We start from the raw sequence: 26169 nt of genomic DNA, 5'->3' as shown, positions 1-26169 counted from the left end.
GCAATCTACCCCTGCATAGAAGTGAGGCAAACATGCTAGCTCCTAGCAATGCTGAATATTGGGATGCTGGAAAATACTTCTTCAAAAATGTACTGTATTCTGTAGAGGAGAGGTCACAAGAAATTGGATACTTGACTATGCTCAAGTGTTTTAGAAGCCAACATAGGATATGCAAAAGTATAATGGCTCTGAATGTGATAACTAAGATAGAAGGACACCAAAAAAAGACGCCCTTGATTGCTGTTTTATTTCTTTTTCCAACTCCTTTTATAAGGTGGAAGAAAGAGATTGTGGTCCAGAATTCAAGCCCTATATATAGACCCAATGCTATTGTACATTGTACAAAAATTACATAAATTTACTTGGGTACAAATACAAATTTGCAATTGCTTGGAATGTAGCCTCTGGTTACAAACTAGCATTGAAATTAATCAGAGATATATCTTTGCCCATACTTTATTTATCATATACTCGGCTAAACTGTTAGCAGTAATCAGTAGTCAATCGCTGACCTGCTACTTTAAATAGTAAATAAAAAAATGCTGATTATGGCCTATGTTATTGACCTCATTGTAATGGCTAAGACTGCAATTGGCTTAAAGGGCTCTTTGGATTTTATTTTGCAGTACTGCAAGGAAAAAAAGCTAAAGAACATAACAAAAAAACAAAGGTATAGTTTTTGGCAGGCCTACTGACAAACTAGTCAGTTTGTTGAAGGCAGAGTTCTAGAAGAAAGTCAATCATGTGCTTATTTAGGAATCACTATCTGTCTTTGTTAACACAAATGATATGTCTGAAAGATCAAATCCAAAAAGCCATTGCTGGTGTAAAAAGATTTTCCAGCATTATAAAACATTTTCATATTTTATACTCCTACTGGTTTTTAGCAGTATAATTGTTTCCGAAAATTGTAACTTTTCTGACAACAATAAAGGAGAGGATGTGGCCTAACGGCTAGGGCGGTGGACCTTAAATCTGGGGATCCATGCTCGACTCTCTGCAGCAACGCTCCACATCCTGTGATTGCGGAAAATCACTTAATCTCCCCGTGCCTAACAAAAATGAGTGAGCCTGGGATAACGCAACTGGTGCTCATGTAAAGAGCTCTGATACCCGATAACTTCGGGTCAAGTTTGCGCTATATAAAACTCTTAAAATTACTCTTTTTATATTTGTGGGGCAAGTGAATAGCCCCTTTAGCATTTGTTATGTTTTTTTCCTAGGACTGATTTCTATTAGAATTTTTTTTAATACAATGTTTAACCTGTATCCATTATGCATGATTGACAAAGCATATCTTCTATCCCTCCAAAGTTGCTTTAACATGAATTGCACTCAGTTGTGAAACTTATCCACTTACTGTTATGAACCTGTCAGCACTGAAATGGCAGTGGTAACCAATAGAGGGCTTTTAGATTTTGCTTGAAAGGAGCAAAACGCCACCTATTGAGGATTTTCAATTTGAAAATTTAAGGCATATAAGGTAAGTTATCATAGTGAAAGTTAAAAAAGGAATATGGGTAGGCAAAACAGGCAAAAACATGGTTTCAGTGATGACCAGCAATAAGCAGAGAGACAATAGGTGCATCAGCATAATCCAGTATGATGGATGAAAAGGCAACTCCTAGAAGAATTGACTATATGTGTTTAAGGAGTAGAAGGGCTTTCAGACAATATTCGAAGGAGAAGAATGTTGGTGTCAATGTATGTTCTTGTGGCAAATTCTTTTAAACCTTTGGACCATGCACTAGAAGAAGCAAGATAAAGTAGCTTTCTGTTTTAAAGGACAGAGTTTCAAATAGCAGTGTAAATTTGCAGAAGAGATATTTGGTCCACCAGAGTTGACACTTTTCTAGGTCAGATAATTTAGTGTTCAGTTATAGGGCTTCGTAAGTATTACAAGCTGTTTTGAAAGCGAAGCATCCTAAATGGATGACACATGCATTATTTAAGTTCAGGTGAAATATGATAACATGTCTTTGTGTCCATGGAGAATCTAGAAGCAGCATGCAACAATTTGTTTGGGGGAGAGGGACTCTAGTGATTAGAATTCCACTAAGTAGAGAACTACCAAAGTCTGTTCTAGAGATGTAAAGAGCATGGACTGTTGTTTGGAAATCATGTTTGGGGAGAAAGGGGTGAATGGATCTAAGTTACCTCAATAGGAAAAAAATATTTTAACTGAGGTTTTCATGAGCGGATCAAGGTGAATCTTTTTTCTAATGTTACACCCATGGATTTAGTTCTTGTGATAATTCCTGGGCAGATGCTCGCATTTTGGAGAATATGGATTAGAGATGATTGGCTGAAGGTGGGTGAGTCTGGTGAGGTGTTTAGAAACTCAGTTTTATTTTTAATTAACTTCACTTTATTCTTTGTCATCCACGATTTGATTTATTCCAGTCAGAGTTTGATGAGGCTGGCTAAATGCAGGGTATCAAATTATAGATACAGCTAGGCATCATCAGGATACTGATGATCAGAGATACCCAGAGAATTTATCATGTCACCATAGGGTTTGAGATATAAGAAGAAAAGGAGAGGGGCTTAAATTGATATTTGTGAGACTCTATAGGATCCTAGCATGGGAATGGTTATAGTACGATCATGCAAGATACAGACGTGAATATATATGATGCTGCAATTGTATATCAAAAGATGCATCCACCAGCATGTTGACCTCGTGCTTCATTACTCCAAAGAGTTATGTATAATTTTGCATTACACATTGTCACACATGTGTTGAAAACACTTCAGCATTTCAAGTTTCAAGTCTAAATCCATTCTCCTTGGTGCCTAATTCCATTTGGATCTTTGTCCGATCTGATTGTAATGCATGTTTTGTTGTCAACTGTACATGGAAATGCGCACTGACAATCAAACAAACCACCTTTTTGACCGGTAGAAATTTTGCAGTAACCATTCCAAAAGGTATTGCATTGCGATGATGTGAGAGAGAATGCGGTCTTGTCATCTTGCTTCTGTTCTCTCAGGCGGATTTAGGTTACTGCCTTATGCAGGGTGAGCTATCAGAGACAGCAGTTCAAACCTCTGAAAGAATTTTCTGGATTTGAGACTGGTATTCATTCTGGGAAGAAACATTCTACCTCAGGCACTGCATTACTGTTCTCCACTGTGCCTATATGTATGCCAGCCTCACTGTGTCACTGCTGTATCTGAGGTGTGGGATATTGGTAGAACAGCGACTATCCTGTCCATCTTTATCTATGCAATCTGATCAAGCTCCACCCAGTTAGTTGTAACTACTTGACCTTGGAGTTACATCAGCTTAATTTCTTTAGTCGTTAGAGACTTCAACACTTTGTAACAGCGAAAATACATGTGGTGTTACTCAGATACATGTGGTGTTACTCATGCTAGCATTCAAAATGGTGGCAGTAGTGTAAGATACACGCCATTGTTACTGCCTACTGCTGTGATTTTACAGTAGTCTTTTTATAATGAAAGGACTGTAAATTTCTAAAAAGAGCGCTTGTCAAAGCACCCACCAATGCCCAGAGGTTGTTAGGGCTGTATCAAGCAATGTACAGTGACATGGCTAGAATTATTTAGCATTTGAACATTTTCCTGAACACTCCTGCAGTCCTACCCCCAATAATGCTCAAGCGAGTGTGAGGGATGACCGGCGCTGGTGTTGAGGGCACATGACACATTGGTAAGGAGGGTCTTTGCCCCACAGTACTTCATGACCACAGGTCAAAAAAGATGCCAGAACCAAAAACATTGTCCCAGTGTCCATGAGAAGAAATATAATGTCACAGTCAACATAATTTTATAATTTTAGAAGAAAGCAAAAGGTACTTACCCAATAACACCTAAGAGATAAAAGAACCTCACTAACCTGGAAAAGGACAAGAACAGTCAACTTGATTGGTTTAGGTTAATCTTAGGCATATTACAAAAAGAGCAGTTGTATATTTATGAGAGAAAAAACTAAGATGGCAATTTCAGGTGATGTATCCATCAAACCCTTAGTGTGTTATGCTTATTATTGTTCTGGGCTTGTCTCAGGTCCTCGGTAAAATTACAGCACAGTGTAATATACACAAAAATATTCTTATTCATAAACACATCATGCATTTAAATAGGATCTCTTTGTTTTCACAAAACTACCATAATGGATGATTACATTGTTTTCATAGTTTCTGTTCTACAATTCTCCGAAAGGAAAAGAAAAACTTGCAAACTTTGAACTGGGGTGAAGTAAACAAACTTACTTTTAATTCAATTTGTTTCCCATACATTTTTTTCATGTTTTCTTTTTTGCAAAACAGTTTGACGTTGCTATATGCTCAACAATGCACTACCGAGCTCTTTTTGTTTGCAGTGAGCACAATTGTGCACAACTTTCCCTGAAATGATCAGTGATCTTAGCAAAAGTCAAGGACATCCTTTTACGATACAATCTATCACTGTGCAGCGCAAAGTAAGAGATACGAATATATTCTCACACCTTTATTCGCATTTAAAGGTCTTCAGGGTGGACGTCTTCTAGAAAGGACATTTTTAGTGCACACGACTCATTAGTAGTCACACTTACATGGGTTCAGAGCAATTTATTTTGTTGAAATTTGATCAATTTTTGCTACTGCAGTGGTACTTGCTAGGCTATCAATATATAAGTTTTCCTTTCTCTGTGGCACAAGGAATGTCCTCAGTGCGCTTACAAACAGCAGAGGTTATTTAAAGTTTGGCAGATGAGGTACATCTGCAACATATGTGGAGGATGCTCCATCTGCCAAATCTGTGGTTGACCGCCTCATTTATAGGTGGTCAAAACACCCGTGTTCTCACGGCCTGGATTCAGACCTTCTTCATAGAGGCATTAGACTCACATCTCACTATGCCAAGTCGGTTCCTAGTTGGAGGCCATTTAGAAGGCAGAGGCATAGTCTTCTCAAGTAGCTAAACAAACTCCTGTCATTGGAAATGGCATGTGATACATGCTGTTTGATTCCAAAATGACCAACATGTGCAGAACTCATCAACCATGAAGTGGCCTTAGCTCCTAGGGTCTAGAGTCTCCCTTCTTGGGGCTTAGGGAGAGCCCATGGACTACACCCATCCTTCCGTATCCCAGAGAAGGACACAGGCCCTGTCATCCCTACATCATAGGGTACATCATTATTAGCTTGTGCTGTTCTCCCAGGAGTCTGCAAGCACCCACTGGCAAATGGAAAACCCGGGTATTTCCTAATGGGCACCAACCCTCACCACCCTCATCATCTTCAAAATCAGCGGCATCATTTACATAGCCACCATGACCTGAATTTTGCACATCTGGCTCACAAGCTCATCCTCTCTGGTAGCTACCTGCAAAGCCACAGCCAGGACACCAACAGACTGTAGACAGAGAAGTGTTAAAAAGAAAAAATAAGGCAACATGCCTCTTCGATCCGTGCACCCAGGTTTCGGAATGACATCCCTCTATCCATCAAGACCACCCCAAATCTGTTCCAATTCAGAACAGAGCTGAACATGCACCTGTTAGACCTAGCATCATTGGCATGAGTCTCTCTTCCATTTTTTTCTGTTTGCCTCCTCTGTTTACGATGTTTTTGCTGGATTATTGCTTTGGGCACTGTGCCACTGCTGATCAGTGCCACAGTGCAAGTGCTCCCTATGTTAAATTGTTACATTGATTGGTGCTACCATGATTGGCTTGGTTGACTTACTGTTCAGACCCTAGTCTAGTGCACTGCGTGTGCCAAGGGCGTGTAAGTTAACTGCTGCTGGTGGGCTTGCAGCACGGGTTGTGCCACCCACAGAAGCAGCGTGTAAAATGTGTCTCAGGCCTGCCACCGCAGCGCCTGCGTGCAGTCCCTGACTGCCATGTCGACTTGGTAAGGAAACCTACTTACCAGTCTCTTAACCTTCACTTTGCCACATTTCAGACACCTCTATGGTAGGCCCTAGGGCAGGGTGCATTGTAGGTAAAAGGTAGGTCATGCCCTGATGTGTGTGGCATGACCTAATAGTGAATTACAGCCATTTTCGTTTTTCACTATTGAAGGGCTACCTGCCTCCCATAGGCCAGATTATTAACTCCATTATAATCTATCTGACTCAGGGAGCATGGTAGCAGGTCGAGTTTAGTATCCCTGAACTCAGAATTTAATAACACACCCTTTAGGATGGATGGTTTTTAAATTCTATGTTTGAAAATAGCCCTTTTAGAAAGTGCCTATTTTCTTGTCCAACTATCCACCGGTCTCTGCTGGTTTGGTGTGTGTGTCAGGGGCTGGGTGGCTCCAGAGGTCTGAATGAGTCAGTGTGGGGTGAATGAGGCATTTACACATAGAGTGAGGGAAGAGTAGCCTGCCTGCCTGACACAATACTGGCTCCACCTCCTGCTGGGCGACTGATAGCCCTGCTCCTGCCAGTGACAATACTGGCTCCGCCTCCTGCTGGGCGGCTGAGGACCCTGCCCTGCTCAGTGAATAGGCCAGGTGCCTCTGCCTGGCAACACCCACAACAAACCTGAGATGGTGGGAATTTCCCTGCTTGGACAAAGGGAACAAAGGAGAAATGGGGTATAAGAGAAGGACCCCTGAACCAAGAACTCAGATCACTTCTGACAAGGAAACCTGTACCAAGGACAAGAAGCCTGCTGATCTAAGGACTTGCCTCCCCTTTCTGCCAGAGTGCTGTTTTGCTGTGGAGGAACCTGAAAGCTGCTTCTTTATTTTTGTCAAGGAACAAGGCGAGAGGAACTTGGTGTGTACTCTCTGAACACTTGCTAGGAAATCTCCAAGGGCTGGAAGAGTGCCAGTCTCCTGTTGAAGTCACAGGGCCAAAGGACTTCACCATCTGCTGAATTGCTGGAAAGTGTTGTTTCCAGTACACAAGGGAAAATCTCCAGTCTCGCCGACGCCGCCGAATCCAGCTCGACATCGTGAGTAACGGCTCCAGTGTCCCGAGCCTTCGACGCCGGCCGCCGGGCCCGATCGACGCCAGCAGCAACGCCAGTGAGCAGTGGGTATCGGCCCCGGCTCCAAGTGACCCAGTCTCGACGCGGTATCGACGCCAGTGAGGAGTGAGTATCGGCTCCACCTCCAAGCGACCCCGTCCCGACGCCGCTGCTGATCGCATCGACTCGACGCCCCTCTCGACGCCGTGAGCGCTGCTCCGGCCCGACATCCCTAGACGCCGCTGCGGATTGACCCGACTCCGAGGCACGATCGACGCCGACCTCGACGCCGACATCTCGACGCCGTGGATCATCGTTTTCTTCGTTTCTCAAGGTACTGTACTTGTGGGGTCTGTTGCAACTCCAGGCTCGACGTAGCGCTCCTCGCGGTCGACGCCGAACCTTGGGAATCTTGTAGACTCGACGTCGTGTGACTCCTGTGGGGGTTACATTGTTGCCAAAGAACTGTGCTCAGAAGAATACTTTGCTAAAGAACTATTTGCCAAGAAGAAACCTTACTTGAACTATTATTTTTCCTTCCAAAGAGTATTTATTAAGACTGTGGTATATTTTTGTCGTTATTTGTCTTGTGCTAAGCCTTATATAAAAATACTATTTTTATAATAACTTCTGTGTCGTGTCCATCTGTAGTGTATTCACTTTATTACTGTATGTGGTCATAAATGCTTAACACACTGCCTCTGAGATAAGCCTGTCTGCTCTGCCAAGCTACCAAGGGGGTAGCAGGGGTTATCTGAGTGTGTAATCCCCTTTCCCTGACTAGAGTTGGTTGGTCCCTATTTGTCAGAAGTGTATACCTCTGCCAACTAGAGACCGCCGGTTCTAACATTGGTGGTCAGCGGTGAGGATTGAACTTTGCATTTATGACTCATGTGCAGTGATTAGTGTACGCTACATAGTGAAAGCAGACCATAACGCAGCCACAATCTGTTTTGGTAGGATATCCTATTTTTGTTCTCCGCTTTCCTGGAACTTATTTTTTTAAACACTGCCAGTTTTGACCATGGAGAATGCCGGAGCTGCTACACCTGTGGAGAATGTTGTGGGGGAATTTGATAAGGAGAAGATAGATTCCTACACGCTAAAAGATCTAAAAGGATTTTGCGAGCAGTTTAAAGTTCCTACCACAGGTGTCTCAAAGAAAGAGGGCTTCCTCAAAGCGCTGAAGGCCTGGTTAGAGGCCAAAAATCGCTCTGATCCGGTGGTGGTACCGGAAGAGGAAGAAGAAGAGGAAGAGGAAGAGCCCACAGGTGGGCCAGTGTCATCTCCAGGCAGTAGTGCGTCCTCTAGGAGCCTTTCCCCCGAAGAATTAGAAGACAGGGAGAAGGAGAGGGGGTACAAGTTAGAAATGGCAAAACTTAAATTAGGAGGGCAGTTGGAATTAGAAAAAGCAAAGAGCCTGAGAGAAGCTGAGATGGAGAGCAAAAGATTAGATTTTGAGAGAGAGAAGTTAGCATTTGAACGTGAGAAGATGTTGAGGGAGATGGAACTTAAAGAAAAGAGTTTAGAGTTGAATCCCTCTGGTGGCAGCGCTCCATCCGTGCCTGCAGAAAGTAGGTTTTATTTTCCTAAGGATGTGATCAAAGATTACAGTAAGAATGAAGATATTAGCCAATGGTTTAAAGCGTATGAGTTAGCATTGTTGGCCCACCGGGTCCCTGAGAAAGATTGGGGAACGGGGTTGTGGAGCCGCTTTACAAATGAAGGGGGAGATACCTTGTTGAGCCTTCCTGCGGAGGATAGGATGTCTTATACTCATATGAAAGATGCTTTAATGCTGAGATATGGCTTAACTCCAGAAAAGTACAGACAAACCTTTAGAGAATGTAAGAAGTTGCCTGGTACTACGTGGGTTGAATATGTGTCTTTTTTCTGCAGAACCATGGATGGTTGGATAAAGGGTAGCAAGGTTGATAGTTATGATGCTCTTTATGATTTGTTTGCTTGGGAGCACTTGTCTAATAACTGTTTTCCAGAGCTACGCCAGCACCTTGTTGATAGCAAGATATCTAACCCTAGAAAACTTGCTGAGGAGGCGGACCGCTGGGTCAGTACCAGGGTCCACAAGGGTCCAGTGGGAGACTCAGCCAAAGGTGGGCAGGGTCCCCAGCAGAAGAGTGGGGGGGACAGGGGTAAACAGAGGGAGTTTCAGAAAGGGCCCCAAAGTAGTCCCCAAGGGAACCAAGGGAAGGGTTCCCAGCCTCCCCCTGTAAAGAAGCCAGAGGCCCCGACAGGTAAACCTGTTCACAGGGGCCCCATGACCTGCTATGCCTGTAAGCAGGTGGGACACCATTATTATGATCCCCAGTGTCCCATGAAGGATTCGAATGCACCGCCGCGTGCACCCCCTCGTCAGGTAGCGAGTGTAGCCCTGGGAGGGGATGAGATGGGTGCCCCCGGTGGGTGGGGTCCCGCAGAAATGTCCCTGGTCTCTTTAGGAGACGTGGAAATGGTCCCTCCAACCCCTCTGCCTAGTAACACTAAGAAATATAGGCAGTGGGTGACCATTAATGGCCATAGGGTGGAAGCTCTCAGAGACACCGGAGCGAGTGTGACAGCTGTCAAGTGTCACTTGGTGTCCAGAGAGCAGGTGGTCCCTCATGCATTCTACCCCGTTGTAGCTGCTGACAACTCACAGAGTCAGTGTGAGGTAGCTCAAGTTCCCTTTGAGTGGGGGGGGGTCTCAGGTACTCTTCAGGTTGCTGTGAGGCCCGCCATGCCTGTTGATTGTCTCCTGGGCAATGATTTGGAGGACTCCCCTTGGGCTAAGGTGGAGAGAAAATCGCATCTGGAAATGTTGGGTCTGCCTGAGTGGGTGTGTGCGACCACCCGGTCCATGTCCGTCAGTAAGGGTGTTGATGGGGCCCTGGAGCCTGAAAGTATGGCCCAGGTCCCAACCGTGAAGAGAAGGGGCAGGGGGCGCGGGAAACCGTCCCCCATCGTTCCCGCGGTCCAGGAGGGAGCAGACCCTGAGGGGGATGCCCTGGAACCGACAGGAGAACAAGTGGCCGAACTGGGAGACCTGCCCGAGCTGACCCATTGGCAGCAGGATGGTGGTCCCTCCAGGGAGGAATTTTGTGCTGAACAGAAAGAGTGCCCTTCTCTTGTGGGTATGAGGCAGCAGGCCTCAGCCCAAACGACAGGTGATCAGTCAGGATCACATTGGGTCTACTGGGAGAACGACCTCCTGTATAGCGAGCCTAAGGCTGCTGAGCCTGGGTCAGCCCGTGTGCTGGTGGTACCCCAGCGCTTCAGAGCCTTCCTACTGGGGTTGGCTCATGACGTTCCGTTAGCTGGACATCTGGGGCAGGACAAGACCTATGACAGGCTTGTCACCCATTTTTATTGGCCCCAGATGAGAAGGGATTCAGATATCCATTGTAGGACCTGTCAAACTTGCCAGGCAAGTGGGAAAAGTGGGCGGAAGCAGAAGGCTCCCCTCCAACCTTTTCCCGTCGTCAGTACCCCCTTTGAGCATGTGGGAATTGACATTGTGGGGCCACTGGACCCCAAGACAGCCATGGGCAACAGGTTTATCCTGGTCTTGGTGGACCATGCCACCCGGTACCCGGAAGCCATCCCTCTCCGAACAGTGACGGCCCCCGTGGTGGGACGGGCACTGATGGGTGTTTTCTCCCGCATGGGGTTCCCCAGAGAGGTGGTGTCAGACCGGGGCACCAACTTCATTTCGAATTATATGAAGTCTCTGTGGAAGGAGTGTGGGGTAACCTACAAGTTTACCACTCCTTACCACCCTCAAGGTAACGGGCTGGTTGAGAGATTCAACTGGACCCTAAAAGGCATGATCATGGGTCTTGAAGAACCAATGAGGCGTAAATGGGACGTCCTCTTGCCATGCCTGCTGTTTGCTTACCGTGAGGTGCCACAGAAGTCTCTAGGGTTCAGCCCATTTGAGCTTTTGTATGGTCACCCGGTACGAGGACCTTTGAGTCTGGTTAAAGAAGGCTGGGAGCAATCTCCCAGGAAACCTCCCCAGGATGTATATAGTTACATGCTGGCCTTTAGGAACCAGACTCGGCACTTCAGAGATCTTGCTCAGGCAAATCTGGAGGCCAGCCAGGAAGAGATGAAGCGGTGGTACGATCAGAATGCCACTCTGGTTGAGCTTCAACCTGGTCAGAAAGTTTGGGTCATGGCCCCTGTGGAACCTTGTGCGCTCAAGGACAGGTGGACTGGACCATTTGAGGTTGTGGAGAAAAAGAGCGATGTCACCTACTTGGTGGACTTGAAGTCTCCCAGGAACCCCTTAAGGGTCCTGCATGTCAACCGGTTAAAGCCCCACTTAGAAAGGTCCGAAGTGGGCATGCTCCTTGCCACAGATGCTGGGATGGAGGAGGAGAGTGAGCCTCTTCCTGACCTCCTGTGTGCAAAAGAAAAAGATGGGTCAGTGGATGGTGTTGTCCTCTCTGACACACTGACCCCTGAGCAGCAGCAAGATTGTCGCCATCTGTTGGTACAATTCCCTGATCTGTTCTCCTTAATCCCTGGTGTCACTCAGTGGTGTGTCCATGATGTGGACACTGGGGACAGCACTCCTGTGAGGCACAAGGCCTACAGGGTGACTGAAAAGGTCAGAGCATATATCAAGGAGGAGTTCTCCAAGATGTTTGCCTTAGGGGTGGTTGAGTCCTCTAGCAGTCCTTGGGCCAGCCCAGTGGTCTTGGTCCCAAAGGCTGCAGCGCCTGGTGCTTCACCAGAACTTCGGTTCTGTGTGGATTACCGAGGACTCAATTCGGTCACCAAGACTGACGCGCACCCCATCCCCAGAGCTGATGAGCTCATCGATCGGTTGGGGGCTGCCCGGTACCTTAGTACGTTTGATCTAACGTCTGGGTACTGGCAGATCGCCTTGACTGATGGGGCAAAAGAGAGGTCTGCATTCTCCACACCAGATGGGCACTACCAGTTCCGTGTGATGCCCTTTGGGATGAAGAATGCCCCTGCCACATTCCAGAGGTTGGTTAACCAGGTATTGGCCGGGCTGGAAGATTTCAGCGCCGCCTACCTGTACGATATAGCAGTGTTCAGCGCCAGCTGGGAGGAACACTTGCGCCACCTCCAGGAAGTGTTGTTGGCCCTGCGCAGAGCAGGCCTCACAATCAAGGCTAGTAAGTGCCAGATTGGGCAGGGTTCAGTGGTGTACTTGGGGCACCAAGTAGGGAGCGGCAAGGTGGCCCCCCTGCAACCCAAGATAGATACCATCCTGGCTTGGGAACCGCCCAAAACCCAGACTCAGGTGAGAGCCTTCTTGGGTCTCACGGGTTACTACAGGAGGTTTGTCAAGGGGTATGGCAACATTGTGCACCCCTTGACCTCGCTGACTTCCAGGAAGCAGCCGAGACTTGTGATCTGGACTGACGCCTGTCAGCATGCCTTTGACACCCTGAAAACTGCAATGTGTACAGCACCGGTCCTCCAGGCACCCGACTTTTCAAAAGAATTCATTGTCCAGACAGACGCTTCAGAGCATGGTGTGGGGGCTGTTCTAGCACAGATGAATGAGGAGGGCCGAGACTTACCTGTAGCCTTCATCAGCCGGAGGTTACTTCCCAGGGAACAAAGGTGGAGTGCGATAGAGCGTGAGGCATTTGCTGTGGTCTGGGCGCTGAAGAAGCTAAGACCCTACCTGTTTGGGATTCACTTTCGGGTTCAGACAGACCACAGGCCCCTCAGATGGTTAATGCAGATGAGGGGTGAGAACCCAAAACTGTTGAGGTGGTCCATTTCCCTACAGGGGATGAACTTTACGGTGGAACACCGCCCTGGTACAGATCACGCCAATGCTGATGGTCTGTCCAGATTTTTCCGCCTTAGTGATGAGGACTCCCTGGGTGAAGGGTAGTTCTCCCCACATTTCAGCTGGAGGGGACACGTGTTAGACCTGGCATCATTGGCATGAGTCTCTCCTCCATTTTTTTCTGTTTGCCTCCTCTGTTTACGATGTTTTTGCTGGATTATTGCTTTGGGCACTGTGCCACTGCTGATCAGTGCCACAGTGCAAGTGCTCCCTATGTTAAATTGTTACATTGATTGGTGTTACCATGATTGGCTTGGTTGACTTACTGTTCAGACCCTAGTCTAGTGCACTGCGTGTGCCAAGGGCGTGTAAGTTAACTGCTGCTGGTGGGCTTGCAGCACGGGTTGTGCCACCCACAGAAGCAGCGTGTAAAATGTGTCTCAGGCCTGCCACCGCAGCGCCTGCGTGCAGTCCCTGACTGCCATGTCGACTTGGTAAGGAAACCTACTTACCAGTCTCTAAACCTTCACTTTGCCACATTTCAGACACCTCTATGGTAGGCCCTAGGGCAGGGTGCATTGTTGGTAAAAGGTAGGTCATGCCCTGATGTGTGTGGCATGACCTAATAGTGAATTACAGCCATTTTCGTTTTTCACTATTGAAGGGCTACCTGCCTCCCATAGGCCAGAATGGGCAGACGGATTATTAACTCCATTATAATCTATCTGACTCAGGGAGCATGGTAGCAGGTCGAGTTTAGTATCCCTGAACTCAGAATTTAATAACACACCCTTTAGGATGAGTTAAAGATAGTGGTATTGATCATAGGTGTCCTAGGCGCTCAAAGGGAAATTCACATTTGTAAATTATCATACACTTAATCTGACGGTGCTGTAAGGTATAGAGAAACCACTAACTCTACACAGAAGAGCAAAAGCTCTACGTCACAGTTCAACAAATCCCCAGCACTCGTATTAATCAAAGTTTCAAAACAGTTATGACGTGTAAGTCAGAAACAACAATAGCAATAAAATTCTTGTGCGAGGTTTAGTTTTCCTTGTTCTTTATTTTCAAGGCGACATCCTAGTCACAGCCAACACGTGTTTCGTCGTATAGGGGCATTGACCCACGACTTCCTCAAGGCTGTGTGAATTAAAAGACAATACATACCGTAAGGTATTATCAACTTCTAAAAGATAGATCATATAAGCTGGCATTGTGCATTACCTCTTAAGTTGTTACACAGAGGATTCCCATGCAGTGAACCAGTTCTACAAGATTACAAGAACAGGAATCTATTGTCAAATCCGAAGTGAGTAGACGCAAAATTGGATACATACAGGTAAACATATGGAAAGAAGTGTACTCAAGTAAAGAGATCGAAAAAAATTATTTAAAGTTAGGTATCCAATAGAGCTAGCGACCAAAAGAAAATGGAGAGAAACGGAAGGGCGTGCAGAAAACGACGTGATCAGGTCTTGTCTAATAATAGAATCGATTGCTGTGGTGCTGGTCGTGTCTCACGTGAAAGTGACTGAGTAAAATTGCAATCAATGTATCGACAAAAACGTGATCCAGTCCCGCCTGGTGAGAAATTCAGTTGCTCGGGTGCTAGTTGTGATTTTCGTGAAGGTGACGAGGTGTTGAGCAACACCGCATGCCCATAATAGTGAGTCCACTCCTAACGAGGACATAAGTCAAGAATATTTACCTATTTTCTATTCAATTGGTACTTCTAGATAGGGAAACATAATCAAAGCGCAAGTACATTAGTGGTCTATTATGCGAACTATATAATATTATCTTAGGTATGTGTCCATAAATTGAACCTACTTAATATGTGGTTATAATTCCAGACCACATAGGGGTCAAATCCACGACTGGAACATTCAAAATTTCTTGGTTCCTTAGTCAGTCAAGCGTAAGTATTGCGCTGAGCTGAAAAGAGTAAATGCGCCGATCAGTGCTGCTTGGCTAAGAGTATATATTCAAAAGTATCTCAACATCTGATACTGTTATATCACAGTTAAATACCAAAGATATCACAGTAAGTTCACAAATATCTATCCTCAAATGTTGTCTACAGTCACCCGATCCCAACCTGATTCAGCGTGTTATATTGTTAACGTTCCAAGGAAAAAATCCCGTCTGAATTCTTACTATCTATCTATCAAGTTCTCCCTAAACAAATACCGAAACAGGGAGAACTTGATAGATAGTAAGAATTCAGACGGGATTTTTTCCTTGGAACGTTAACAATATAACACGCTGAATCAGGTTGGGATCGGGTGACTGTAGACAACATTTGAGGATAGATATTTGTGAACTTACTGTGATATCTTTGGTATTTAACTGTGATATAACAGTATCAGATGTTGAGATACTTTTGAATATATACTCTTAGCCAAGCAGCACTGATCGGCGCATTTACTCTTTTCAGCTCAGCGCAATACTTACGCTTGACTGACTAAGGAACCAAGAAATTTTGAATGTTCCAGTCGTGGATTTGACCCCTATGTGGTCTGGAATTATAACCACATATTAAGTAGGTTCAATTTATGGACACATACCTAAGATAATATTATATAGTTCGCATAATAGACCACTAATGTACTTGCGCTTTGATTATGTTTCCCTATCTAGAAGTACCAATTGAATAGAAAATAGGTAAATATTCTTGACTTATGTCCTCGTTAGGAGTGGACTCACTATTATGGGCATGCGGTGTTGCTCAACACCTCGTCACCTTCACGAAAATCACAACTAGCACCCGAGCAACTGAATTTCTCACCAGGCGGGACTGGATCACGTTTTTGTCGATACATTGATTGCAATTTTACTCAGTCACTTTCACGTGAGACACGACCAGCACCACAGCAATCGATTCTATTATTAGACAAGACCTGATCACGTCGTTTTCTGCACGCCCTTCCGTTTCTCTCCATTTTCTTTTGGTCGCTAGCTCTATTGGATACCTAACTTTAAATAATTTTTTTCGATCTCTTTACTTGAGTACACTTCTTTCCATATGTTTACCTGTATGTATCCAATTTTGCGTCTACTCACTTCGGATTTGACAATAGATTCCTGTTCTTGTAATCTTGTAGAACTGGTTCACTGCATGGGAATCCTCTGTGTAACAACTTAAGAGGTAATGCACAATGCCAGCTTATATGATCTATCTTTTAGAAGTTGATAATACCTTACGGTATGTATTGTCTTTTAATTCACACAGCCTTGAGGAAGTCGTGGGTCAATGCCCCTATACGACGAAACACGTGTTGGCTGTGACTAGGATGTTGCCTTGAAAATAAAGAACAAGGAAAACTAAACCTCGCACAAGAATTTTATTGCTATTGTTGTTTCTGACTTACACGTCATAACTGTTTTGAAACTTTGATTAATACGAGTGCTGGGGATTTGTTGAACACCCTTTAGGATGGATGGTTTTTAAATTCTATGTTTGAAAATAGCCCTTTTAGAAAGTGCCTATTTTCTTGTCCAACTATCCACCGGTCTCTGCTGGTTTGGTGTGTGTGTCAGGGGCTGGGTGGCTCCAGAGGTCTGAATGAGTCAGTGTGGGGTGAATGAGGCATTTACACATAGAGTGAGGGAAGAGTAGCCTGCCTGCCTGACACAATACTGGCTCCACCTCCTGCTGGGCGACTGATAGCCCTGCTCCTGCCAGTGACAATACTGGCTCCGCCTCCTGCTGGGCGGCTGAGGACCCTGCCCTGCTCAGTGAATAGGCCAGGTGCCTCTGCCTGGCAACACCCACAACAAACCTGAGATGGTGGGAATTTCCCTGCTTGGACAAAGGGAACAAAGGAGAAATGGGGTATAAGAGAAGGACCCCTGAACCAAGAACTCAGATCACTTCTGACAAGGAAACCTGTACCAAGGACAAGAAGCCTGCTGATCTAAGGACTTGCCTCCCCTTTCTGCCAGAGTGCTGTTTTGCTGTGGAGGAACCTGAAAGCTGCTTCTTTATTTTTGCCAAGGAACAAGGCGAGAGGAACTTGGTGTGTACTCTCTGAACACTTGCTAGGAAATCTCCAAGGGCTGGAAGAGTGCCAGTCTCCTGTTGAAGTCACAGGGCCAAAGGACTTCACCATCTGCTGAATTGCTGGAAAGTGTTGTTTCCAGTACACAAGGGAAAATCTGCAGTCTCGCCGCCGCCGACGCCGCCGAATCCAGCTCGATATCGTGAGTAACGGCTCCAGTGTCCCGAGCCTTCGACGCCGGCCGCCGGCCGCCGGGCCCGATCGACGCCAGCAGCAACGCCAGTGAGCAGTGGGTATCGGCCCCGGCTCCAAGTGACCCAGTCTCGACGCCGGTATCGACGCCAGTGAGGAGTGAGTATCGGCTCCACCTCCAAGCGACCCCGTCCCGACGCCGCTGCTGATCGCATCGACTCGACGCCCCTCTCGACGCCGTGAGCGCTGCTCCGGCCCGACATCCCTAGACGCCGCTGCGGATTGACCGGACTCCGAGGCACGATCGACGCCGACCTCGACGCCGACATCTCGACGCCGTGGATCATCGTTTTCTTCGTTTCTCAAGGTACTGTACTTGTGGGGTCTGTTGCAACTCCAGGCTCGACGTAGCGCTCCTCGCGGTCGACGCCGAACCTTGGGAATCTTGTAGACTCGACGTCGTGTGACTCCTGTGGGGGTTACATTGTTGCCAAAGAACTGTGCTCAGAAGAATACTTTGCTAAAGAACTATTTGCCAAGAAGAAACCTTACTTGAACTATTATTTTTCCTTCCAAAGAGTATTTATTAAGACTGTGGTATATTTTTGTCGTTATTTGGTCTTGTGCTAAGCCTTATATAAAAATACTATTTTTATAATAACTTCTGTGTCGTGTCCATCTGTAGTGTATTCACTTTATTACTGCATGTGGTCATAAATGCTTAACACACTGCCTCTGAGATAAGCCTGTCTGCTCTGCCAAGCTACCAAGGGGGTAGCAGGGGTTATCTGAGTGTGTAATCCCCTTTCCCTGACTAGAGTTGGTTGGTCCCTATTTGTCAGAAGTGTATACCTCTGCCAACTAGAGACCGCCGGTTCTAACAGCACCTTTTTAAAGAACACAACATCAAGATACAATGACAAATTCACCACCTCTCCAATCACTTGTTTACTGGGTCCTTGTATTTGACCCTGCACAGTACTCTGCTGCTTGTTAGTTTAGTTTGTGCTGTACAAACAAACATATGTACATTCACACATACCATGCAATCAGGTGACATGCAAGAGATCGTGGGAATTTCCAGTATTTGGGACATCAGGGAGGATAATTTGAGGGATAACCATTATACCATCCGTAAGGAACCTCGGGTATCCCTTGCACATTGCTGCACAAGCAAAGCTTTTTTGGTGAAAGTCTTGCGGATACCCAAAGTCCAACTGCTGTACAGGACCCCCAAAGTCATATTTGCCACCTCTGTGTTCTGCCAAGTGGTCATGCATGTCTGCCAGGTGGAACAGGGAATGTCAGTGTGGCAAGGTAAGTTCTGCCATTTTTATGCCATGGCCGACAAGCCCTTATAATTGAGGGGTAATACTATTGATACTGTGGAAAGAGTCAACATTTTAATTAACAATATTTTTTCAACTTGTAACTTACAAGAATGGGCTTTAACTCCATGCAAAATTCTTCTTTTAGGCAACAGATCTTTGCCCCCACCTTCGAATGGAAGCAAAATTAAATCATTATTATACAAACATCAATGGCAATCAGTTCTTAAGTTCAGTCAATATTGAGAGTTTTAGATTGGTTTTGAAAACCTTTTTTCCCATAACGAGATTAGTAAATATCTCTTATTTTTATTCAATTAGTAAGCTAGATAAAATGTGTTTACAAAAATGTATCAAGAAAAATATGGTTAGCTTCAGCAATAATACAAAAATGACAAGCGTGTTCTATAAAAGAATTTGTCCCTATTCTAAATACAGGATCAGGATCAAGCATTATTAGAACCCATATAGAGTTCATAAAAAGAGTGAGGTAAATGGAGCACAAAATTAAGCAGTGACACTGCTCATAAAGAGCAGTTCATGAAATTCAGCTGCGTCTCAATATCCAAAGAAGAATCAACATACAGTTGCAGTAGTAATCCGTACAAATAAAGCCTCAATAGGGAACATATGGGGAGACAGATGCAGCAATAGCTCCAATCCTCAAAAGCTAGGAATATGAGGGTTGAGAGTCTTGGAACATCACCTCCAAAATGGGAGGCAACAGCCGTCAGCAGTAGTCCACAGCACTAGTAGCAGTGGAATCTCAACAGCAGCTCCAAAAGCATTAGCCTGTCTGACTAGAAGCATACACCAATATAAAAGACAAAAACGCATGTAAATACAATGTTGCAGGTTAAATCACGTCCATCCAATGATAATACAAATTTCAATGGTGAGCAGTCTTTGTTCTTCCTTTTCCATGGAAAACCCATGAAGTCGACAGTCTACTATCAAATATGAAAGAGATATGATTTCGAAAGACAGTATTAGCTGAAATATAATATGTCCTTTATGTGAAAAGTGAACTACAACTACCAAGGGTAATGGCGCCGTTACATGCAACCAGTGTGTTAATACCCACTTACGCAGTTAAAAGGCTCTCATGAGCACCCCCCAAGCTGATGAGCTTTAGAATGCCTGCTCGCTATGAGTGGGGTTATACCTGAGAAAATTGGCAGCATGTCCACAAACCTGTAAATATTTTCTACTGATGAGGGAGGATTCCCGAAACACTTGTGTCTAGAGATATGATTTCGAAAGACAGCATTAGCTGAAAAATAATATGGACTTTGTGAGAAAAGTGATCTACAGCTACCAATACCCTATGGGGAATGGCACTGTTACATGCAAGCAGTGCGTTCCTACCCACTTTCACTGATAAAAGGCTCTCATGAGCCACCCCCAAGCTGACGAGCTTTGCAACACCTGCCCACTATGAGTGGGATTATACCTGAGAAAATTGGCAGCATGTCCAGTAACCTGTAAATATTCTTTACTGATGAGGGAGGAATCCCGAAACACTGTTGTCTAGAGATAAGATTTCAAAAGACAGCATTAGCTGAAAAATAATATGGACTTTGTATGTAAAGTGAACTACAACTACCAAGACGTTATGGGGTAATGGCGCTGTTTCATGCAAGCAGTGCGTTCCTACCCACTTTCACTACTATCAAATATATAATAGACATCACTAAACATTTGTGTATTTGGAAGCGTTAACCTAAGTTCCCAGAGAAGCTTGCTGCAGAATCTATTCTAGCATTCATTCAATGTTTTACTGTGTAACAATGAGCTTGATATACTAAAGACAGAGACATTTACTTACAGATTTCTAGTTAGGTAATGCTTTTCGTTTTTCATATAAGTGAGAGTTATCGTTAAATTATATGATTTTCTATTCATCATTATCAGAACACGAGACAGATAGGAAGTTCGAGCCTAGAGCAAACAAGAATATGTTGCTTAAGAAAGATCATTTAATATAAAATCAGAATATTCTACAGTTATGACAAAAATTCTATGCAAGTTACCCGTAGGTTTAAGCTATCAAATACATTTGTGCATGGTTCAGCAGATTCTAAAGCTTGTATTTGTTGAAGGGAAAGCTAAAAGCAGCCTACCAGTCGATATATCTATTTGGTGCATTTTGCACATTTTTGTAGTTGGGGTTTCTACAATATGTTTTCACATTATTATCTAAAGAGAACTTTCAGATTTAATAATAAATGCTTAGTTTGAAATGTTGCCTTTTACACTGGCGGTGACCATAGAGGTGCAAACCCATCGACGGCCATAGTAGGATAATGACCACTTGGTGGAAGGATTTTAAACTTGGGTGGAGGGGCCTAAATATGTGTCTTTGTATCAGAAGGATGAAACTGAACTACCTCAAGTTTTATTAAGAGGAGATTTTTTTTTTTTTTTAACGAAAAACATTTATAAAGCACTCAGCTACTTCCAGCGCTCAGCAGCAACTGTACAACAGGAGAAAAGACCTCTGCGAGGCAGACCTATGTTAGATGTGTGTCCTAAAGGCTAAAGAGGTATGTTTAAAGTGCTTTTTTAAAGCTCACTCCCTCTTTTATTATTCTAAGCTGGCTAGCCAACTGATTCCACATACAAGCAGACAACAATGTAAAGGAGGTACCCCCTCTCCCCTTCTTTTTTTAGTTTATTAAGCTTTATTGAATATAATAAACCAAGTAAAACATCAATACAAAAGAGAATCATTAGGCAGTGAGATCAAACAATAAAAACAATTGAACTATTACAAGATTTAAAGAATGCCATAAAGGAAATAGGGAATATACTTAGGGAAAAAGCGTCTTTTTAAAGCAGGGAACTATCAACAGCCCCGCCTGGCTGGAGCGCAACACTCTCCTTGGGCTGTACACATTAATCCTCTCATTTAGATATAGCGGCCCCTTATTATAAAGGACTTGATGTGTCAGTACTAGAGCTTTAAACATTATCCGCTTACACACTGGGAGCCAGTGGAGCTGTTCGTGAAAAAGCGAAACATATGAGCGCTGGGTAGCTTGTACAATGGAGGGACCACCATGTTTTGTACCACAAGCACGTGCTGGACTAAGTACTCTGGGCTACCCAGATAGAGCACATTGACATAGTCCAACCATGATAGTATTAAAGCCCTAACCACTGTATCTGTGCTTCCTGAGGAATCAGATGTAGAAATCTCCTAAGCAGGTGCAGAATACAAAGGCAGGATTTCACCACGAAGAAACCAGGGTGTTAAAGGAAATGTGCGAGTCAAACAGAAACCCCAGCTTTTTTTTTTGCATAATTTATATAGCGCGAACTCGACCCGAAGGTATTGGAGCGCTGTACATGAGCACCGTATTTACATTACATATTCAGGCACGGGGAGATTAAGTGATTTGCCCAGAATCACAGGACGCGACCCTGAGGCTCGAACCCTGGTTACCAGCACCTAAGTCGGCAGTCTAGCCGAAGGACAACATCCTCTCTCCTTTCAAGCTTTCTTGCCACCTTCGCCGGAGGTGGTGGGGGGAGAGACATTCTTTGGCCAAGTTCCAGTCCATCCTGGAAGGGGATTTGGCCCAAATTACACTGTAATGTGTTCTTCCTGAGCCAGTCAACTAGCGCCTTTAAATAAAAAGCAAATGTTTCTTTGGCGCTAGCTTAGTCCCCGTCACAGCTGAGCAGGAGCTGTCTAAGCCTTTTTAGGTCGAGCATTCGAGACCTCTTGCATATACTTTAGTATATACATATATGTAGACCAATCGCAATGGACCGCACTCCGCTAGCCCCTCCTCCGGGTCGCCCCTGGGGAAGCTGGTACATGGAGTTCTGGAGTGGTTCACCCCATTGGGTGCAAGTCAGTACTTGTTGAATTGATGATCTCTAGACCCGATACATGTCCCGGGTTTTAGAATATCACCCGAGACATGGCTCGGGTTTCGGGATAACTTCCCTCCACAGTAGAGAAAATAGTTAGGGGTGGAAAAGAGGGCCGCCAAACATCCGTCAAAGGCCTCGTTGCCCGCACAGGCACGCAGGTGCATCGTCCAGGAGCTCGTCAGCTCGAAGCTCGAGGGAGCCATATTTGTAGACCAATCGCAATGGACCGCACTCCGCTAGCCCCTCCTCCGGGTCGCCCCTGGGGAAGCTGGTACATGGAGTTCTGGAGTGGTTCACCCCATTGGGTGCAAGTCAGTACTTGTTGAATTGATGATCTCTAGACCCGATACATGTCCCGGGTTTTAGAATATCACCCGAGACATGGCTCGGGTTTCGGGATAACTTCCCTCCTCAGTAGAGAAAATAGTTAGGGGTGGAAAAGAGGGCCGCCAAACATCCGTCAAAGGCCTCGTTGCCCGCACAGGCACGCAGGTGCGTCGTCCAGGAGCTCGTCAGCTCGAAGCTCGAGGGAGCCATATTTGTAGACCAATCGCAATGGACCGCACTCCGCTAGCCCCTCCTCCGGGTCGCCCCTGGGGAAGCTGGTACATGGAGTTCTGGAGTGGTTCACCCCATTGGGTGCAAGTCAGTACTTGTTGAATTGATGATCTCTAGACCCGATACATGTCCCGGGTTTTAGAATATCACCCGAGACATGGCTCGGGTTTCGGGATAACTTCCCTCCACAGTAGAGAAAATAGTTAGGGGTGGAAAAGAGGGCCGCCAAACATCCGTCAAAGGCCTCGTTGCCCGCACAGGCACGCAGGTGCATCGTCCAGGAGCTCGTCAGCTCGAAGCTCGAGGGAGCCATATTTGTAGACCAATCGCAATGGACCGCACTAGGCTAGCCCCTCCTCCGGGTCGCCCCTGGGGAAGCTGGTACATGGAGTTCTGGAGTGGTTCACCCCATTGGGTGCAAGTCAGTACTTGTTGAATTGATGATCTCTAGACCCGATACATGTCCCGGGTTTTAGAATATCACCCGAGACATGGCTCGGGTTTCGGGATAACTTCCCTCCTCAGTAGAGAAAATAGTTAGGGGTGGAAAAGAGGGCCGCCAAACATCCGTCAAAGGCCTCGTTGCCCGCACAGGCACGCAGGTGCGTCGTCCAGGAGCTCGTCAGCTCGAAGCTCGAGGGAGCCATATTTGTAGACCAATCGCAATGGACCGCACTCCGCTAGCCCCTCCTCCGGGTCGCCCCTGGGGAAGCTGGTACATGGAGTTCTGGAGTGGTTCACCCCATTGGGTGCAAGTCAGTACTTGTTGAATTGATGATCTCTAGACCCGATACATGTCCCGGGTTTTAGAATATCACCCGAGACATGGCTCGGGTTTCAGGATAACTTCCCTCCTCAGTAGAGAAAATAGTTAGGGGTGGAAAAGAGGGCCGCCAAACATCCGTCAAAGGCCTCGTTGCCCGCACAGGCACGCAGGTGCGTCGTCCAGGAGCTCGTCAGCTCGAAGCTCGAGGGAGCCATATTTGTAGACCAATCGCAATGGACCGCACTCCGCTAGCCCCTCCTCCGGGTCGCCCCTGGGGAAGCTGGTACATGGAGTTCTGGAGTGGTTCACCCCATTGGGTGCAAGTCAGTACTTGTTGAATTGATGATCTCTAGACCCGATACATGTCCCGGGTTTTAGAATATCACCCGAGACATGGCTCGGGTTTCGGGATAACTTCCCTCCTCAGTAGAGAAAATAGTTAGGGGTGGAAAAGAGGGCCGCCAAACATCCGTCAAAGGCCTCGTTGCCCGCACAGGCACGCAGGTGCGTCGTCCAGGAGCTCGTCAGCTCGAAGCTTGAGGGAGCCATATTTGTAGACCAATCGCAATGGACCGCACTCCGCTAGCCCCTCCTCCGGGTCGCCCCTGGGGAAGCTGGTACATGGAGTTCTGGAGTGGTTCACCCCATTGGGTGCAAGTCAGTACTTGTTGAATTGATGATCTCTAGACCCGATACATGTCCCGGGTTTTAGAATATCACCCGAGACATGGCTCGGGTTTCGGGATAACTTCCCTCCTCAGTAGAGAAAATAGTTAGGGGTGGAAAAGAGGGCCGCCAAACATCCGTCAAAGGCCTCGTTGCCCGCACAGGCACGCAGGTGCGTCATCCAGGAGCTCGTCAGCTCGAAGCTCGAGGGAGCCATATTTGTAGACCAATCGCAATGGACCGCACTCCGCTAGCCCCTCCTCCGGGTCGCCCCTGGGGAAGCTAGTACATGGAGTTCTGGAGTGGTTCACCCCATTGGGTGCAAGTCAGTACTTGTTGAATTGATGATCTCTAGACCCGATACATGTCCCGGGTTTTAGAATATCACCCGAGACATGGCTCGGGTTTCGGGATAACTTCCCTCCTCAGTAGAGAAAATAGTTAGGGGTGGAAAAGAGTGCCGCCAAACATCCGTCAAAGGCCTCGTTGCCCGCACAGGCACGCAGGTGCGTCGTCGAGGAGCTCGTCAGCTCGAAGCTCGAGGGAGCCATATTTGTAGACCAATCGCAATGGACCGCACTCCGCTAGCCCCTCCTCCGGGTCGCCCCTGGGGAAGCTGGTACATGGAGTTCTGGAGTGGTTCACCTCATTGGGTGCAAGTCAGTACTTGTTGAATTGATGATCTCTAGACCCGATACATGTCCCGGGTTTTAGAATATCACCCGAGACATGGCTCGGGTTTCGGGATAACTTCCCTCCTCAGTAGAGAAAAGAGTTAGGGGTGGAAAAGAGGGCCGCCAAACATCCGTCAAAGGCCTCGTTGCCCGCACAGGCACGCAGGTGCGTCGTCCAGGAGCTCGTCAGCTCGAAGCTCGAGGGAGCCATATTTGTAGACCAATCGCAATGGACCGCACTCCGCTAGCCCCTCCTCCGGGTCGCCCCTGGGGAAGCTGGTACATGGAGTTCTGGAGTGGTTCACCCCATTGGGTGCAAGTCAGTACTTGTTGAATTGATGATCTCTAGACCCGATACATGTCCCGGGTTTTAGAATATCACCCGAGACATGGCTCGGGTTTCGGGATAACTTCCCTCCTCAGTAGAGAAAATAGTTAGGGGTGGAAAAGAGGGCCGCCAAACATCCGTCAAAGGCCTCGTTGCCCGCACAGGCACGCAGGTGGGTCGTCCAGGAGCTCGTCAGCTCGAAGCTCGAGGGAGCCATATTTGTAGACCAATCGCAATGGACCGCACTCCGCTAGCCCCTCCTCCGGGTCGCCCCTGGGGAAGCTGGTACATGGAGTTCTGGAGTGGTTCACCCCATTGGGTGCAAGTCAGTACTTGTTGAATTGATGATCTCTAGACCCGATACATGTCCCGGGTTTTAGAATATCACCCGAGACATGGCTCGGGTTTCGGGATAACTTCCCTCCTCAGTAGAGAAAATAGTTAGGGGTGGAAAAGAGGGCCGCCAAACATCCGTCAAAGGCCTCGTTGCCCGCACAGGCACGCAGGTGCGTCGTCCAGGAGCTCGTCAGCTCGAAGCTCGAGGGAGCCATATTTGTAGACCAATCGCAATGGACCGCACTCCACTAGCCCCTCCTCCGGGTCGCCCCTGGGGAAGCTGGTACATGGAGTTCTGGAGTGGTTCACCTCATTGGGTGCAAGTCAGTACTTGTTGAATTGATGATCTCTAGACCCGATACATGTCCCGGGTTTTAGAATATCACCCGAGACATGGCTCGGGTTTCGGGATAACTTCCCTCCTCAGTAGAGAAAATAGTTAGGGGTGGAAAAGAGGGCCGCCAAACATCCGTCAAAGGCCTCGTTGCCCGCACAGGCACGCAGGTGCGTCGTCCAGGAGCTCGTCAGCTCGAAGCTCGAGGGAGCCATATTTGTAGACCAATCGCAATGGACCGCACTCCGCTAGCCCCTCCTCCGGGTCGCCCCTGGGGAAGCTGGTACATGGAGTTCTGGAGTGGTTCACCCCATTGGGTGCAAGTCAGTACTTGTTGAATTGATGATCTCTAGACCCGATACATGTCCCGGGTTTTAGAATATCACCC

Source organism: Triturus cristatus, chromosome 12, assembly GCF_964204655.1.
Source record: "Triturus cristatus chromosome 12, aTriCri1.1, whole genome shotgun sequence".
NCBI lineage: Eukaryota > Metazoa > Chordata > Amphibia > Caudata > Salamandridae > Triturus > Triturus cristatus.
Note: the sequence above shows the minus strand (reverse complement) of the source record.